The 20684-nt window shown below is 30.6% G+C and overlaps 1 pseudogene; it reads right to left on the reverse strand.

Annotated features, from left to right (window-relative positions):
- Positions 1 to 3306: 3306 nt before the first annotated feature.
- LOC114725269 (myb-related protein Hv1-like) lies at positions 3307 to 4945 on the reverse strand (annotated as a pseudogene).
- Between the last annotated feature and the right edge of the window lie 15739 nt (positions 4946 to 20684).

Raw genomic sequence — 20684 nt, forward strand, 5'->3', positions numbered from 1 at the left:
CTTTTCTTCCACTATGTGTAATATATCTTCCATTGTATCCAAATGACTTTCACATTAATAATTATTGCATATCATTAATAATATGTTGCACATAATAGAAGAAAAGTTGCACTTACGATTATAGTTATACTGCTCAAATTTGGGTCTTTTTAACTAATTAAATTTTCAAACAGGAACTTTTAACCAAATTTCCCAAAGGACTGAGGTATTTCAGAATATTCCAGAGATTTGAGGCCTTTCTAAACAGTTAACTTTTGAAACTACCTTGGAATATAATGTTTCCTAATTCATTGCTAGTTAAAACCAAAATTCCAGGAATGTAAATCATGAATGGCAATATTAAACGTGATCATCAATGTTTTTTTTTTGGGGTGAAGGATAATCAATTTGACTTTGCCGGCATATAAATTTTTTTAGGGACTCTCAAGGTCATGCAATTGTTAAAACTTGTGTCTTTCTACAATAAAATATCATTTTTTTAATTAATACATGAATAACCGATTGTTCACGAGACATGCTAAATATGTACTACTTATAGCTTGGACCTACAAATTTTGCCCACTTAGATTTTGATGACGCTAGCTATATGGATTTCTTGTATAATTTTTTTTTAACAGATTTCTTCCACAAGTTAACGAATGGAAAGTTTGTTCAAATATGATTCCTTCGTTTGAAAATATGCGATACCGGACAAAATAAATGCAATTTTTAAATCAATATTGAAAAGTAAATAATAATTTTTTAACTTAGAAAATTTGACAAAAAGATAAAAACAAATAGTTGTTGAGAAAAAAGTGAGTGATTTGACTAGAGTCGATCCAAACTATGAATAAGGTGATCATGTAAATGGTTCAGTGTATTAATGGAGTGGTTGCAGAAGTGTTTATGTTTCCGTGTATTAACAAAGCGGTTATAGAAATGTTTGGATAAAAGCCAAATTATAATTTTAAAAATAATTTTAAATGAATGAAATAAATATGTGAGAGAAATTTTGTCTGACTTACCTGAAAGTACTTTTTAAAAGAATATATAAGATTTTACCAAATTTCTTCTTTTATTTATGGGCTTCGGAAGCGTAATTATAGACCAATTTTTTAATTTACAGGTTTTTAGTCAGCTTATTTTATTAAATTAAGTATGCTAACCACGGTCAATGCTGAGAGAAGAGTAGAATTTGGGGGAACAAATACATCTTATGTAGTACTTATGATAGTTCAACGCTTGTTCGATTGATCAATACGTCAATCAAAGGGAAAAAGAAATCTCTGCTAACACACACACACACACACACACACACACACGACTACCTGTTTTTTTGGCAAAGAAAAATAAGTTTTTGTTTTTTTGGGTGAAAGAAAAACTTGTTTCTGATATTGAGATTTTAAATGTTTATAAAATATTATCAAATTCTTACATCTTAAGTTTAATTTTTAAAACAATTATGATTATCACAAAATACTATCATTTAAGATTAAAAATTTTTATAGTTAAATGACTAAAAATATATATTTTTAGAACTTAAAGGACTATATTAAGACATTGTATAAAGTTAAAAAATTAAATGTATATTTTGACTTTAAAGTAATCTCCATTAATTTATACAAGCTAGGGATTTAAACTCTGCTAACGTAATTAAAAATGTAATATACTTATTTGTTTATAAGTCATATTTAACATGTTTTACAAGAACAAAAAAAAATAATTGATGTTATCTTAAAATTTAGCAACTTTACTTGTATTTAATATATAATTGAACTTAAGAGTATAAAGTCAGCATTACAATAAATGAGAATAAAATTATACATTAAATAAAAAACTTAATAACACGACTTATATATAAAATAAAAAGAATACTCTTTCTTTGCCTTTTATATATAGGATCACAGGAGTATGTTTTTAACGAATGCTTGATCCAACAGCCTTGGATCGAATAACATTTTTATTATAAATGTTTCGATCTTCATGTATGTTAATGGCATAGATTCTTGAAATACCCCGCGCGAAGTACATAAAAAGTTGGAGGAACAAATATGGTAAAAAAGGGAGTTGGGGAGAAAAATCAGTTTTTTGGGCTGACAAAAAATTTAAAAATGTTTAACGTTGTCAGTAAGTTGTACTTAATTTTAACAACTCACAACTTTAACCCTTTCAAAAATTGTAGAAGAGTCAAACATGATTTGAATTTCTTGAAGTATACTTTACCTCAAGGGGACAAAAATAGATAAATAAGTGAGCTTCCTTTGTATGAGGTGTCCATCATGAAAAGTGATGCCCACCGTTCTTCCTCAATTTGTTTGTTTATATGTCAACTTCATTTGTTTCAAAATACAACTGTTTTCGTAACGTTTTGGTTTTGTTAATTTTTAAATACTACATTTAATCTTTAATATAAGAACTAGTTAATTAATTTAAGTTTGTTGAGTTAGTTATTTATAATAAATATGTGTTGTCTTTTCTAAAATATTCTTGCTAATCAGATGTATAAATTAGAACTATTATTACCACAAGAACTGTCTTAAAAAAATAAATAGATATGAAAGATAAAATGAATTAGAGTGTTATATTTAGAAACAAATTGAAAATTAAACTAGTTCTTATATTTTAACAATATATGAGCTAATTTTGTACCATTTTATCTTTCACTAATAAAAACAATGATTGCAAGTGGAGTCTAAATACTTAAATATATAATATTTTTAGTTAAGGAAAAATATAATTTTTATGTTTTAATTTTGGCCCCAAACATACAACTCAATTCCTATAGTTTGTTAAATCAGTATTCATGATTTTTTTTTTTTAACTCTATGCAACGCAATCCCCGTAATTCCTTAACTAGCAAAGTTTAATTAGAGGCTAAACTGAGAGAAAGTAAAGTTTATTAAATTAGTCAATATCTTCACATGAAATTAGTCAATTCCTTTAGTTATCTATTGCTAAATTTTATTATAATCTAGACTATTTAATAATTGTTTAAATTTATATATGTGAATAAAATAAAATAACGGATATCTTGAGATGGAAGAAGCTTAGTAAATCTGTACATTCAAATTTAACCGCACATACATGCATGTGATCTGTAAGTGCCCCCACTTGCCTCCACTTGCCCCAGTATCGATAATTTTGAGCACCCATTTCTAAAGTTTGGTCCCTTATTTCTTTGACTAAAAAATGAATTCACCTACGTACTATATTCTGAACAAAGAAAAAAAAGAACAATTTACTTATTATGAGAGCTAAACTTTTAAGAAGTCAATACCCGTTATCGCTAGATTAGTTTAAGATACATGCATAGAGAAATACAGGTTCAAAAAAAAAAACAATTAATTACTTCACTGTATGTGTTTTACACACAAATCTCAAATCTACCAAGCTAGAATGGACTAGAAGGTAAGCACGCGACAGAATTAAGGCCTTTCCTTTTCAGTTTACATGACATTATTAATCTTATTTACTTTTCCAAAATGTCCCAAAACAAAACAAAAACCAAAAAACTAAGAGAGGGTGTGAGAGAGGAAGAGCGAGGACGAAATTACAAGTTCTATATTAACAGAGAGGCTGGCTAGCTCAAATTTTATTCTAGGATATTAACCTATTTGCATCTTAACGGATCAAACCAGCAAGGATTCAGCAAAAGACTCTAGCTCATCTCGGCCTTCTTGGTTATTCAAGAGCTGGAAGTATTCCTCGTACAGCTTCTCCAGCGTGCCGTGTTGCTCCGCCGACGTTGGAAACTCCGATTGCCCCTCCATGTCGGACCCGTTGACTAAGTCACGGTCTTCCTCAAGCAACCCCGCAAAGCCATGATCTTCTTCGTCACCATAAGCATAGTTATAACCATAGTTAGTGTAGTTATTGTTATTATTCTCTCCCCATACAACGTTCCCGATCTTCTCTCCTCCTTCTCTTGGCTGGTAGATCCACTCGCAGAGTTGGAATCAAACGAGTTCAAGTTCTGGTTACTATCACTTCTGGGAATCGAAGAAGACAAGCAGGCCGTGACTCTGATTGGCTTCGGCAGATACACTATTGTCTTCTTGTCTTCATCTTTCTCTACTTGTGCTCCATTCTCGTCCGCCTTTCCTTTCTTCTTCTTCTTGCTCGCCTTCTTCCTGGAAGTGTAACGATCTTGAGAATTTGGCAGGGACGATAGCTTCTTGTGAGTGATTGGATCGGTCCCTTGGTTGCGCAGCCTTTTGCTGAGATGCGTGTTCCAATGGTTCTTGATTTCGTTATCTGTTCTCCCAGGCAATCTTCCTGCAATGAGAGACCATCGATTTCCCAAAAGAGTATGCATTCGGATTATGAGATCGTCTTCTTCAGGTGTTATGTTGCCTCTCTTTATGTCTGGTCTCAGATAGTTCATCCATCTCAGCCTGCAACTTTTTCCACACCTCAAAAGCCCTGCACATATATAATATTATAATCAATACACTTCGAAAATAGCGCGCAGAGAGAGAGAGAGAGAGAGACTGTTCAAAAAATGAAGCTTGTAAAATTAATTAAAGTGACACGTGGGTGTGGGATCTAGCATAATACTTGTATCAGTACGTCAAAGAAGAGCAATTCGGAGGAAGATAATGGAGTTAGGAGATGAATCAGAGATTGGTATGTGCGAAAAGAGATGAGGTTCAGATATACATATAGAAGGAATCGCACAAGATTTAGTTGCAAGTGAGGAGGAAGAAGAGGAGGAGGAGGAGGAGAGAGAAGTAGTAGGAATATATAATACCAGCTCGTTTGGGTAAGGATCGCCATTGGCCTTCACCATGAGCTTGGATATACTTGGTGAGCAATGCGTCTTCTTTAGGAGTCCATGGACCTCTGTGCAACCCAACTTTTGCACAGCAAGGAGCTCTTCCCATCTTCTTCTTCTTCTTTGTTGTCAACACAGAGACAGAGCAGAGAGAGAAGGGAGAGAGAGGAGAGAGAGACAGAGAGAGCTCTGTGCCTAAAATGGAACAAGAGCACCTAATGATCCCAGCGCCCACGTTCCCCTTTTAAATGATGAAGCATCCAACTTCTTCCTTCACCCTTTTCTTATTTTCTTTTTCAATTTTTTATTAGAGCCACCACCGCAGAATTACTACTGGTTCTCCATAGCCCACTCTGGCTGCCATTATTATTTCTTACGTACTTGTATCCAAAATATTGATGACTTAATGCTTTTAATTTTTTAACATTTCATTCATATATCATATTTAACATGACAGTGAATATCATTAAGTTATTTTTCTTTTTAAAAAAAAAATATTGTGAACATGCTATTTTAGTGGTAAAGATAAATAATAATTAATAAAAATTATGGATATCAACATAAAGTTTATACTATTTAAAATTACGAATGGGGTGCTTGTTATTTTTTTAAGATTTCATATTATGGGCCCAATCTACAGTCTACTAACTAGTACCTATCTAATCTAGTCTAGTTTAGCAGTAATCTCTAGAGAGAAGTCATGTATTGCTTCCAAGTAATAAATAATCATTTTCTCAGCTTCATGTGCTTTTTATTTTTTATTTTAAAAATAAATTTTAAAAAATTAAATAGTAAAAATATATAGGTGCAGCATTTTTTTTTGGCCAAAATATAGGTGCAGCATTTAAAAACACCTTTTCCCCCTTCTAAATTTAATTTGGTATTTTTTCCCCCTGAATTTATCATTTCTTCTATGGTACATGGCACCAAAAAAGTAAAGAGTTTGATGTGAATTGTCGATGATGGTGATTATAGTATAATAATAAAGCTGAGACTCGTGCACGAAACTCAACAAACGTTCTTCCACCTGTCTTTCTTCTGCATGCCTACTTGTTCCGTCCCGTCCCGTCCCCTCCCCTTCCCCCCCGCCAAGTGCTTCTTCTTCTTCCGTATGTATGCGTCTTCGTGTTACATTCTTGACTCTGTCTCTCTATTCTTTTTTGTTTCCTTAAGAAAATTTTTAATTTTGGGGGCCCTAGTCGTGTACATACATGCGTCACTTTGAATCTGAACAAAATACTTAGTTACGGCCGCTTCAGGTTAAAATATTTTCAACATTTTTGAAAGTTATAGTAGTCAAAACTAATACCAAAATTTAACAAATACGCAGACTCATCAGAGTAGACTATGGAGGCTGATATTTATTTTTATTTCATAAGAACTCGCTCCAATCCCATTTCTACGAGGATCATTGAAAATTCTATATAGTTAAAACTGATTAATCTCATTGAAGATATTTTAACAAAAGTTACCTCATTCAGTGTAGATTATTAAACTAATGCGTATTTCTCTCCTTCTTAGATAAAGGGCGGTTTAATTAGAGTGACGCAAAAAGACCAATGATTTATTAATTACCATCTGTTCCCCTACCGTACACGCAAAACTTAATTATTTTTTCCTCCTACGAGTACTATATTTTTTACTACATAGTTGCGGAAATATATTTTTAACAGATGCAAAATAAATTAATTATGTTGCCAACAAAATAAATTAATTGCACTAGTTGAAACTGTGTGAAAATTTAGTATTTGAATAAAAAATTATCATAATCAAACGGATCTTTTGACTACAATCGAGTTTTATTGCACCAAGGCTTGGTATTTTCAAGCACGAGTTTAATGGCTCTATAGATCACTATCAATAATAATAAATATACGTTGAATAAGTTGAAAAAAATCGAAATTTTTAATCCCTGTACTATGACTTAGTATAACCTATATATCTAGGACATTTTTAAAAAAGCTGAAAAAAAACAAAAATGTATTTCCATTGGATGATCCGTATGGACTACACGTATTTAACATGATAAATTTTGTGTAGTCTGAATCTGTATCAATTAAAAAATAATTACTGGCATAATTAAGGGAACAAAAGAGGTAACTAAAGACGGAAAGTCATCTGACATGTGGTTGGCTGCGGGTTGGCGATCTCGTTGGTAATAAAGGTAATGAATATAATTTCTGAGACCCAACATACCCCACATGTTCCGAATTAAATATAAACCTTATTGCTAATAATTAATTTAAATAGTAAAATCAAACACAAATACAAATATTATGGAGCTTCAGATCGTCAGATATTTTAAAAAATTATTTGGTATGCTTTTTCATTAGACTCCGAGAGGACATATAAAATTGGGATTAGCACACCATTTTTTTCACTATGTGTATATATATGTATATATATGGCATTTGATGCATGTGAATGCTTTTAGACTTACATACTTGTTTTCTAATCTAATCATATAGTTAATAATGTGACTTACTTTCGAATCTTAATTCACACTACTCGAAGCCATAATACAAACACATGCATAATCCATCCTGCATTAATCTACATCTGCATAAAGGGGGTCATATCAATTTCGTCATATATATGTTGGAACTATACAGGGAACATCCAAAAAACGGGAGCAAAGAACAAATAGGTGATAAAAAGTGAGGAGCATCACATCACTTAACCTTATGAGTCTTTTTATTTCATTATATATTATTTATTAAGCTTAGATTTATTTGATGTGGGGACTTTTCGCATCAGATCAAGTTCACTTGAAAATCCTAACACTATAATCTCTCCAATGAAAGGCCCATGTTTACCCAATTCTGTTCTTTCTAGCCAGATGGAATATATTTACCATCGAACAAGTACTATTTATTTTATGTACTGTCCAGCTTTTAGCACTTGATCATGTTAATAATTGCCTGAAAATGCAGAAATCCCCAAAGGGTTCACAGATATGTGGCAGAATCCTGCCTGTCCATCTGTTCGCGGGGAAAACAATAAGAAAAAAAGAGAGGTTTCTTCTTGATTTGATTGGGTCAGAGTCAATTGTGGTACGTAAAATTATATTCTCAATAACTTCAATAAGTCAGGGTCATGACTCATATCACCCGTTATTCTATTGTAGTTTCAAAACTATAGTAATAGAAAATTGGAAAAGTTTTGGAAGTCAAGAAAATCAACTTTATTTAGCTATCTTTATTACGCTAATTAAGATGTTAACTTCTACATATTATATGAGTTACTTTCATGCATACTGGGATAATATATTTATTATTGCTGTGAAAATGTTTATTATATTCTTAAGCTCTCAAAACACATTGCCATATTCGCACGAATATGCACCCTGTGTATAGTTAATAGCATATAGTAGTGTAATTATAGAAAGATAAAAGCTTATAATTAATAAGTATAATGAAAAAAAGTAGTTAAATCTTGATCAGTACAACTTTAGTGTCTTGTGTCACTTTTTCTCTAAATACATAATTATATAATCTAATTTAGATATCAATTCAGTAATATAATTTATATAGAAAAAGTAAATTATTATCTCTTAAACACCATAAAATGTTTAGATATCTTTAATTTTTTTTTTTAATCGAGCGTGAAGTTGAAAAGCTGGAAAAAAAATACTAGGAATTCGATACTCTTGATTTTGTATGTAAACAGAAAAAGAGAATCCCAGAGTTTTAGGTCATCGACCTAACATCACTTTTGGACTTTCTATACAGTAAGTAGGGTGTAATCGATGGGAAGGGGGGTCTAGTGATTTATGAATAATTTGAAAGATATCATTTTCATTAATTTCTATATTATATACATACATATTAAAAATTATGCGACAATAAAATATCCAAGTGAAATATATATTGAGTAAATCAAACATAAAACTCCCATTAATTTTGAGCCATGTGCAAATAATTTCTCTGATATTGTGTAAATATATTGCGTAGTATATAGAACTCTTATCACCAGCACAAAAGGACAAAAAAGGATATGCTCCTCCCATTCTTAATATAAGATTCAATTAGAGAGTTAATATTGATATTATATATAACACTTGTTTCATATTTTATTAATTTTTTTCCAAATTAACCCCATTGATATCCTCTCAACAATAATTACATAGGAGAGGGAAGAATGGAATTACATGGAATTAAAGAAAATATTAAGGGTATTTTATACAAAATATATTATATTAACTAATTTAACTAATATTCTTAATTTATTTAAATTAGTTAATTAAATCTTATATTAAGGACCGGTTAATTTTAATTAAGTGATGCGTGCCTCCTCTACCGCATTTTCCATCGTTGAAATTATAGACAAATTAACGATATAAGAGCGTTTGCGTAACCTTAGTTTGTATAAATTCATTATTAAATTTTAAACATTATGGAGGTCAAATATTTGCATGCTAATATTCTTGACTTTAGGATATTATGTATAATTTGGCCTCTGAATTTTAATTGTGAAGTGAAGGATGCTGTGGAGACACATTCGAGAAAGAATTAAACAAGTAATTAGATACTCTTTCATTTACCAAAACTAAGGTGACATATACCGGGTGAACCGGATCTTACTAAGATCCAATTTTAGATTGTTACTCCTCCGGTCCTTAATATAAGACCCATTTAACTAATTTGATTAGATTAAGAAAGTTAGGTAAATTAATTAATTATAAGAAAAGTGACACATTTTTCCTAAAACACCATAATCATCTTTCTTAATACCCCATCTCCCTCTTTTACTTGATTATGGTTGAGGGAGTATCCATAGGGGTAATTTAGAGAAAATTGATAAATATGAGAAAGGGGTCTTATATTTAGGACCAAAACCAACTCAAGAATTGGGTCCTATATTAAGGACCGGAGGAGTAGATACACACACATAACCGGATCTTACTGAGATCCAATTTTAGATTGTTACACACACACACATGTAATCATGAACCTGAGAAAGAAAATAGGACAGCGTAAATTATGTTTATTCTGTTTATATTTATAATGTTTTATTTTACTCCTCCGGTCCTTAATATAGGACCCAATTATTGAGTTAGTTTTGATTCTAAATATAAGACCCATTCATCATATTTATCAATTTTTTCTAAATTATCCCTATGAATACTTCCTCAGCCATAATCAAGTAGAAGAGAAAGAGGTGTTATTAAGAAAGATGATAATGCTATTTTAGAAAAAACGTGTTATATTTCTTATAATTAACTAACTTATCTAACCTTCTTAATCTAATCAAATTAGTTAAATAGGTATTATATTAAGGACCGGAGAAGTATATGTTTTCAAAAATATCATACGTGCATACATATATATTGTTTTGGTGACTATAGAATATCAAATGATAATATGGTAACATTTTGGGGGAGTGTGACCCACAAAATCGAGACCTAATAATTAATATAACTTTGACCTAATACTTCTTGAGACTAGAAGCTGCCAAAGGTTGGTGGTGACACCCCTCGAATCAAAGTAAGTGGCTCCTTTCGATGACACGTTCTACTGTCATAGAATGACACATCGATTTGATTTTAATCAAAGAAAACAATTCGATTTCCATTTTTTCTCTGCCGTTTCTCCCAAGTTAGATTATAGTCGCGGTAAAAATTTGTTTAATTAATAGACTGGGGATACAAAGGAATATCGGTGGTAGCAGAAATTAAGGTTGAAGTTTAAGAAATTTGAAAGAGCCATCGCAATTACACACATTTTTTTAAAAAAATAATTCAGAGTATCATCCAATTATTTTGGGGTTTAAAACTAATTTTTGTTATGCTGAGAGCGTTTAAGTTAAAATCCTCCCAGTAAATATATGCTTTTTGAGATTCAAATTTATATTTTTCTCTTTACAAAGGTGAGGCCACCTACCATTTTAATCAATAACTTATTAGTGTGGTTGCAGACATTTACTAATACAATATATATAACTTCCACAATATCAGAAAGGTACGTATATGGAATTGGAAAGTATCAGGAGGGTGAAGAGATTTTGTATTTTATATTTATTATCGATGTTGGTATTAATTCTATACTATAATGTGAAATTTATAGTTATAATCATTTACAGGAGAACAATTTTCCATCACTTCCAATTGCAATTGATGTTTATATAAATATATTTTTTTTGATTCTCAGAGATTTCAGATTTTATTATTTTGCTTCCATGTTGTAAGACTAGAGATTAAGGTGGCTTTGTATTAAAAAAGAAGAAGAGAGATTAAGGTGGCTAAATACAATGTCCAGCGCTTGATAATGCGGTTGGTGTTGATGATTGCTGGAGAATACGGCCAATTTAATTGAGAAATTTTTTTTGCATTGAGACGTATATAGGAATAATGATGTCAGCTTGTCGGTTGTGACAGTTAATTGATCTATGAAAATAATATTAGAATTAGGAATAAATCGTAATATAACTGTACTTTTTCTTTGAAAATATAATGAAATTAACAACACATATTCTTCTTCAATTAAATAGCTTGCGTATGTGATTACGTCTAGAGTTTAATGAAATGTTCCTTAAAATTTGAAGGAAGATGTCAAAATGGAATTTTTCTTAACGCACCATCTATATTATATTGTTACTCAAAGAACGACTAATAGAACTGTCTCACTTTTTATTCAATTTAAATCTTGTAAAACGAATAAATTTTTCTTTCATATTTTTAATTTAAACTATCATTTTTAAATTAAAAGTTAAAAACCTGTTATTACTTTTGGGAAATAAAAGATCCGAATATCGCAACACTCTGTATGTACAGATTCAAGAGTTTAAGTATGAATTCAACTATCGGCTCTATTTCTAAAAAAAGAAATATACACATTCATATGCGAGGAATGAAGTGTATATTTAAATAATATAATGAACCATATAGTCAAAGGTTGAAGTCGTACGTCTGACACTAAATTCTGATTGAAGAGTTGAAATCACGAAACTAAACCAAGTGTCTTTATTACTTCGAAATGCATTATATTTTCAACTCTTCCCCACTGACTAAATAAGCCAACTTTTGTATCTGGCGGGTTATATACATAAATATTGCATCATCCTTAAGGATTTATAAGCTTAAAGGTCAAGATTGTCTTGTGGAGAAAGTGAGTTAAACCTACATTTTCTGTGGCTTATTTAAACGACACAAGAGCAAGCCAATTAATCTAGACTTTACCGTGAGTTTTTAAGCAATCTTTCTAATTAAATGTCAACCCTCTTACTTGCTTGATTTGACAAATTAAAACATAAGAAAAGAGAAAAGAATAAAATATCTTTAGAAGCTAGCCAGTCTTCTTCTTTATCATGATGGGGCCTTTAATGATCACAACTTTGATTTGGAAGAGAACGCAGGCACGCGCACACGAGCCCTTTTTGTTTTTGGTACCGAAGTCTTCGTAACTGGTCGTGTTAGCTTTATAAGCTCTGGCGTTTTCTACCAGATATATATATGTTTGATTAATTCATTGAGAAATTAATCTTTGTATTTGTTTCTCTTTTACTACTTATTATATAATATATACACATTTTAACAAAATAACTTTTGCACGTTTCTTTATGATGATGGTGATGTCCACGGTTGTCTCTGTGCAAAATTTTACAAAGAAAAAAGTTATTAGAATATTGCTTTGAAAGCATAATCAAGCTTCCGGTACAAGTTATTTTCATTACGATATTGATCGGGTAAAGAGATTAACTATGTTTTTGGATGCTAAGGTAATAGACAATACTTTTGACAAGATAATTGATGAATATTTTACCTGGAAGTAATGATAAATGTGTATATATATTTCTTCACTTATGCAGAGAAGGAAAGTATATATGTGAAGACGTGCGCATGCAATGGATTAGAACGATGATTTATTATAATTATTATCCCCAGCGTATTGGGTTGTTTCATAATCCACGTGGCTAGCCAGCTCTCGAGCACTTTTAAGTCCACATTTGTGACGAAAGAGAAATTCAAAATATGAAAGGCAATGAACAGTCACCCCTACTTGACAGAGACCAGCAAGATACAATCAACTTAGGGTTTCAACTTTATGAAGCAAATCAAGTAATTTGCTTCTTCATTTGGGTCATCATGCTTATACCTACCCAACTTGATCATCATATAATCTCTTTTTAGAGTTCCCACTTGTTGGAATGTCTGCAAGTTTTGGGCATAAGCTAGCCCGATATTTTCTATCCCACAGAAATTCACTCTTTGTTGTTATATTTAGATATCTATTATGTCAGACTGAGATAGGATTTTATCATATAACTATCTTTCTTCTCTTACGTACACTTCCCCCGGAATTTGATTGATTTTTACACTGACCTAGCTATACGTGGATCCCCCAAACCATTCTTGGTCTCATGAAACTATTAATTTTTGAAGTGTCGTACATGCCAATTACAGCCAAAACTTGTTTTACCCCATTCAACAATTAACGTCACGCACACACCTGTAGTATTATAACAGTATGATATCTGATAGTGTCTGTTATTTTTATATATAAACGTGTTTTGCCTTACTCATGATAATTTTTTATATCTTAATTAATTAATAACCTATTGCAAGAAAATGTCGTAACATATATGTCATGTATTGATATATAATTCCCTGTTTGGATCTGATGAACTGTATATTAATTTGTTTTAATTTGCATGCAAAAGAAAATTCAAATATTATCAGACATAAAAGCGAATCCCATCATTTTGGTCCAGATTGAAGCAAATGCACTGATGACTTGTTCTTGTACGCACATAAGACGAGCAGATATAGCAGATCATATTCAATGCATACGCATGGAGGGGACCAGAATGCAATTATATTTATATATGACAAGAGTTACGTTGTTCCTGTTTTAATTTATTTGGCCAATTAGGCTCACAAATATTTAATGACTCGCACGTTATATGCAGTGGGGACACACTTGTAGAGATCAATATAGTTGCTCTTTATTCCCCCCTCAATCAAAGAGAAGTATCACATGAGATTTTTATGGATCTATATAAATATAAGTATTATATTGAAACTAGTAAACAAGTAAATTTGAGGTGATCTAATAAGTATTATATTGCTAGCGGTCTGATGGATGATCCAAATTATATATGTCACTGTCTCATTCTCACCTGCTATTCCCTACCACTAAGTCAGCCTAATAACTTGGATTAATAATGCCGCAATAATTAGTATTTTATATTAGTACGGGGATCAATTGTTGAGATGAAAGTCAAAGTGTAAATATACATGGTAAAAGGAAAGTTGATGCTATAAGAGCTAGGAAAAATGTTTATGTTAATATTTAAATATAAAATCTCAATTCATTTTGTCATCCAAATTGTAAATTCTGTTTTCTGAGTATCCTTACTGATTATGCATAGCAAGGGGATGGATTTTCGTAAGGATAGTTACAATATGCATCATTACAAAGGATATTAAAAAAACCAATAGGGAAAACCATATTGGAGGTACCTATACTTTCTCTCAATTTTTAATTTGGTACCTATGTGTTTTTTTCCCTTTAATTAAACATTTAATTTTATCTTTTTAGCAATATTAGCTCTTATAAGTTTGTTCTATTGATATTTTTAGTCTCTACATAAGGATTAATGATGTTAATAGAGCAAAATTAAAGATTTAGTTAAGAACAAAAAACACATAGGTACCAAATTGAAAATTGAAAGAAAGTATAGGTACCTCCAATATGGTTTTCCCAAACCAATATACATTTATTACAAATAAATATAACCTAACTAATTTTTTAAATTTATTTAAATTAGTTAAGTAGTTTTTATATCAAGGATGAGAGATAGTTTTCTTATGTTATGCAGTATAGACCAGCCATTGAAGGTTAGATGAATGGAGGAGTGTGGGAGCATGGTAGGGTTTGCATTAAACTGGAGAGAGAGTAGGAATAGGCAGGCGATGATCGAGGTAGGACCTGGGGGTGCGGAAGAGGATGGATTTGTACCCACAAAGGAAGGTGTCACAGAGAAAATGAGTGGCACTTGTTTTGTGTGATGGAACCCATATGGTGGATGTGAGTGTTGGCGACAAAAACAAATTTGTACGTCCAATATAATTGGAGCCATCGTACAGCACCTAGGACCTCTCCCTTAAGCTTACATCACATGGCCTCCTCCGTCTCCCATCTCCTTAATCACTATCAGTACTAAATTTCAGCCCAGATTTTTCAGTGTGATTGTGTACTGTCTGTGTGTGTGTGTGTAAAGTTTGAATCCTAGATAAAAGGAACCAGGTCCCTTCCCACTTAAATCATAATTGTCTAATTAAATTGCATCAAACCGTCCAAATTAAACACTCTTCTAGTCTTTGCAATGCATGTAAGAGTTACTTAAATAATTTGACTTGATACTAAATTAATTGAATTAATTCTAATAAGTATGACCCAATCTCCCTAAGAATATCCCTACTTAACATTAGGTCATATATCATGTTTTAATTTAGAAAAAATAATAAATAAAAAAGATAATTAAGGCGTGTATGAAAGTTTTATATTTAGGATAGAAGTTAACTCTCTGGATACTGCATTAACAAATGGAGGAGTAAAATAATTCAAATCTAAAATCCCCCCACTATGCATACGTGTCTGTGTAAGTATATTGATTAGTGGTCATCAAATTAATTTTATATACCAGGCCACTACTAACTAGAATTTTAAACTTTTTATGGGATTCATGTTTAGTTTGAAAGCTCAGGACGACGGTTTGTTAGTTGCCCATAATTAACTTTATAGTTAGAATTAATCAATAATAGCACTTCATAGTGCGGCTGGGATAGATGCTTGATTAGAGTGTAATGTTGATCGATAGATCCAGTGCAACTCTTAATGGCGATTAATTAGAAAAAGAAACAATAAGCAAGATAAAGTAGCCGTAAACAAGTTAGATAGGCGGGGTTGGAATGGTAGCTTGGGCGAGAATTATCAGGCAACAGAGCATGGCTTTAATAATGCCAACTTGTAGCCAATATTCGCTCAGATCACATGCCGAAGAATTTCCACCCTATATTTGTATCCTCCATAGCACGTGCCTTTTTTTAATAATCTATGAACCATATTGAATTCTATCTTTGATCTTATTTATAAGACTTTGTCTATAGACTATAAACATAGTTTTATAATTAAGACGGGAGGTAGTATTATCGAATAAGATTTTCATATATATATATGGGATAATTAATCTGCAAGTCCTTATAGTTTCAACTAATTTTGAATCAGGTCCCTATAATTTTTTTTCTTTTTATCAGATCCTTATACTTTCACCTGTTTTTAATTAGGTCCTTGCATTTATTTTTCTTTTTATCAAGTCCTTATAAGATCACCTTATTTTTAAGTAAGTCCCTGAATTTTTTATTCTTTATTTTATAAATTCTAATAGTACTATTTTATAAACATAAAATAGTATATATTATGTAATATTAGTTTATAAACAATAATATTCTAAAAATAATGAATTATTATAATAATTTTATTTTTTAGCAAAAAAAATTAATTGTTTTAAAAAAATTTCCTTAATTAATTAATTATATTACTTATCTTTTATTATATAATTATTAATATTTTATATTTCAGTACTAATTTATTTAATTAAGTTCATATTTAATTAATAAATAAAAATTAAAACTAGATGGACCTAATTAAAATTTTAGTGAAATTATAAGGACTTAATAAAAAGAAAAATAAATGCGAGGACCTAATTAAAAATAGATGAAAGTATAAGGACCTGATAAAAAGAAAAAAAACTATAAAGACCTAATTCAAAATTGGTTAAAACTATAAGGACTTCCAGATTAATTAACCCTATATATATAATGTGTCATTTTTTAGGATATGAATTATAAAATTTAAATTCTCTCTCTCTCTATATATATATATAAGTATGTATAACCAGATGTCTCGGATCACGTGGGAATCCATTTGTTAGTTAGCAAATTAAGATTTTAATTTTAAGGGATTATGGTAGCCCTTTTAATTTAAGATTCGGATTTCTTTTTTATAACAGGGTGTATATATTTTGATCGTCTTATATGATAATTTTCATACATCAAACATGTTTCTAAATGGAACATGCATGTTGAGTTCCACATTACTGAAAATTTCTTTCAACGTAATTAACGACTCAGAAAACAAGTGGTGTCTGGGAAACAAGCACTACTCTCATCTGTTCCTTCTTCTTCTTTTCTGGGAAATTAAACGATGGAGAGGGACAACTGGCGTAAACATAATAAATGTGCTTTTGGGGGTGTGTGAGAGAGAGAGAGAGAGAGAGAGAGAGAGAGAGAGGCACAAGCACAACACAATGGCTCATTAAAGAAAGAAGTGAGCATGTGCGATCGCAGTAGGACTAAACCAGAGTTAACGTTGGAACTGTAAATTTTCCGACTTTGATAGTTGTGTTTGTATTGAGATATGTTGTCTTTTCATTGGCCTCCGAGTTCAAGGTTAACATGTTTTTCAGTTTTACTCACTTCAATCTTATTTATAAATTTTAAATTTAAAAAAGAATGCGGTTGATTTTATAAATTTTAATTTAAAATTTTTAAAATTTAATATATTTTTTAATTTTGTCTTTAATTTCATATTTATTATAAAGATATATTTAAAAATAAAAATATATTTCTATTCTATTTATTACTTTTAAATATAACTAGCTTTAAATAATGATTTGTTATCCATAAATTAGTTATTTAGAGTTTATAGTAAGGATAAAAGGGGTATCATGTAATACTGTAACTCTTGTTAAAAAAAAACTCACTCATAAGTTATATCAATAAAATTAGTTAAAAGCATTGAATTTATTATAACATTCAAGTGATTTTCAGTATTACTCTCATTAATTAAACTAAATTTTATTATCGTATTAATTTTTATTATCTCACCACCTTCACTGAATACAGACATATATAGTAAAAAGTATTTAATACTCGTTGAAATTATCAAATGGTCTTATAAAAAGGACTAACAAATTCTTGTAGAAAGGCTCTTACATAAGAATTAGAGAGAGCATCTCTCATAAATATAAGATTTAATTTGAAGTAACATCAATATCTATTACGGAACATCTTTCGAACATTACATGCTTATTTATTACTCTTACGTTTCTTTTTGGTAAGAAACAACACCATATCCATCTTGTTTTCATTTATAAGAAATACTTGTAAAATGTCTCAAATTTTTTTAGTTAGTTTTTTTTTTATGTTTCCACAATTATTTTTTTAATATTTAATATTTAATATATTTTTATCTCATTTTTCGAGGAGGGGTAAAAGAGTTACTAAAATATGGGTTGGAGTGTGTGGATTTGGAAGCACATATAACTCATTTGACAAAGCATAAATGAAATGACAACAACATTCGCAGTCGGAAGTAAGATTGCGGTGATTAATTCAGCAACATGAAGAGGGTGGCCGCGCTTCCAATGTTTGTTTGGACTCTATTGGGCCTGTTCTGGGTCCATAACCTGAATTCTTATTGGGCTTTTTTAAAAAACTCTCTTTCTTTTATAGACCGCGCAAAACTTTCTCACAACCTCCTTTTCCCGCTCCATGTTCTAAAGAAATTGTGACTTCAACCAATGGGGTTTGGTGAATCAAAATTCAAAAATTCACTGAGTTTTAGTGTCCGATAAATATTTCAAATAGGATTGTGTCCAATAAGTAAGAGGATACTTGCACCCAACACAAAAAATAAAGAAATTGTGACTTCATTTAAAATAAATTCAAGTCTCACAGCGTTCCTATTTGAATTGAATTTTTAATCAATTATAATAGCACATAGTTAAATCTTAATTTTGTTAAAAATGACCCAAAACCAAAGCTAAAACTTTGTTAAAATGATCCAATTGTAGTTTAAGAGTTATTTTATAGGGTTTTTTGGTTAATAACATATCTAAAAATTTAATTATTGATAAAACACAGTGACATCGTAGAATTTATATAACCGATTTTATCTAGTAGTATAAGACTTGTTGTGGTTAGGATGAAAAAAGTGACGGGAGGAACGGAAAGGGCGCACTATTTGGGACCCGAAGTGGCTTTCATATTTGTCGCATCCTGTCGGAAGTGCTCAGCCCCACTCCCAACATTTCTTTAGAAAACTTGTTCCCTTCTTTCGCCTTTCTCTTTTTGTTTATTTTGCCTTTTTCACTGTTCCAAATCAATACAATCATTCCTCACAAAAGCATCCTTCCTTTTATCTCTTCTTTATTTCCCCTTTTTCATAATTACGCTCTCTCTCAATATGTGTGCTCCTGTCTTAATTGCATTCAATATATAATTTAATAAGACTCAGGTTCCTAGGTCACCAAAAAAAAAAAAACAGGGAGAGACTCAGGTTCATGTGTTTGCTTCTTATCAAGAGCAAGATTTGTTATAATCACCCTCCTGGTATTTATAAAACCATACCCATCAGTCTTTAATATAAGACATCTTACAATATTTAATAAAATGTTTCATGACTTAGTTTTTAATTAGTGGCTTTTCCCTCCTCTATTTCTCTCTCCCTGTTGTAATGAATTATGCTCCGTCTGGTCCAAATTATCGGTCCTTTTCTCCTCGCTTTTCTTGAACCAAGATTTAGGTCTAATTTAATAATATATGGGGCATAAAATATTTCCCCCTTCATCCTTTTGCAATTAAGTGTGAGAGGGTTATTCTTCAAGTTAATATGGGCACTATAACGGAAATTAATGTAATTTTTTGACAAGTTTAATAAGTTAGTTACTTTGAACTTCTTTCCTTAGTCCTTATAAGATTAGTTAAATTAGATTTATATTTAGGTTAAATTGCATCTAACACTCTGAATTTTGTTTAATATCTTAAAGTAATTTTTAGTGTATTTAATATCCTAACTCAATTTTTCAGTAAACCCCACAAGATTCTAAAGTAAATTTTAATGCAATTTCATCCTTAAAATATTTTTCTCAATACTAATGAGTACCCTAAACTTAGGATGTTGAGTGTCACGAAAAAAATATTTTAAGGTGTTAAATATATCAAAAATTATTTAAGGATATCGAGTACTTTGAAAAAAAAAAAACTTTCAGCGGCTAAATACATCAAAAATTAATTTAGAATACCAAATATGACTAGAAAAATGTCTTAGAGTATTGGATACTACTTAGCTCTTTTTGAATTGGATGAGATATTAATTAAAGGGTAATTTAGAAAAATAGCAATTTTTAAAATTAAACTAGTATTGTAATTTCCTTAATCTTAAAAAACTACCCAACATACACATAACACAGACACCCCCACACACAATCTATGAGATTTAAATTCTAATATTTGACAACTAATATGATATAACGAAACTTTCACTCCTACTTTTTCTTTCTCTCTAATGATAATGTCAAACGTCTACTTTTTAGTGAAAATTTTTCCTTACTTTATTTATTTTATTTTTTTTGGTCCAAGAAAATTTTTCCTTACTTTATACTCTTAAGATTTAAAACTAAAGGCTTGGAATATGAGCATATAATATTATACTCTTTGATAACAAATATAATTAGACAGGACTCCAATGCTGGTGAGTTGTGGCTTGTTTCATATTTCATATTTGATATTGATTTTAGGAGAGTACACGCACACATCTTAAATTCACGAGTTGCATTATGATATCTAACAAAAAGAGATTTTATTTAATAAAATTTGAACACACACACACTGCTAAGTTGGTCGATAATATAATAACATCTGAAAATCGCTTTACATGAACAACTTTTTAGGGTGGAGGCTTCAAATATCAAGACCGTCTCTTTTCCTTTTTTCACTGAACTTTGACGAAGAACTTGCTTAATTAGCTAACATCATAATTTTTGAAGTATCATTCTTGAACATGTTCCTCACCATTTTTAAATATTTACCGGCTGATCAACGTCAAAAGAATAGTGAAGAAGATAATTATCGACATCCTTGATTAGC

Source organism: Neltuma alba, unplaced genomic scaffold (genome assembly GCF_004799145.2).
Source record: "Neltuma alba isolate B1F8T4 unplaced genomic scaffold, ASM479914v2 tig00012238_pilon, whole genome shotgun sequence".
NCBI classification, from domain to species: domain Eukaryota; kingdom Viridiplantae; phylum Streptophyta; class Magnoliopsida; order Fabales; family Fabaceae; genus Neltuma; species Neltuma alba.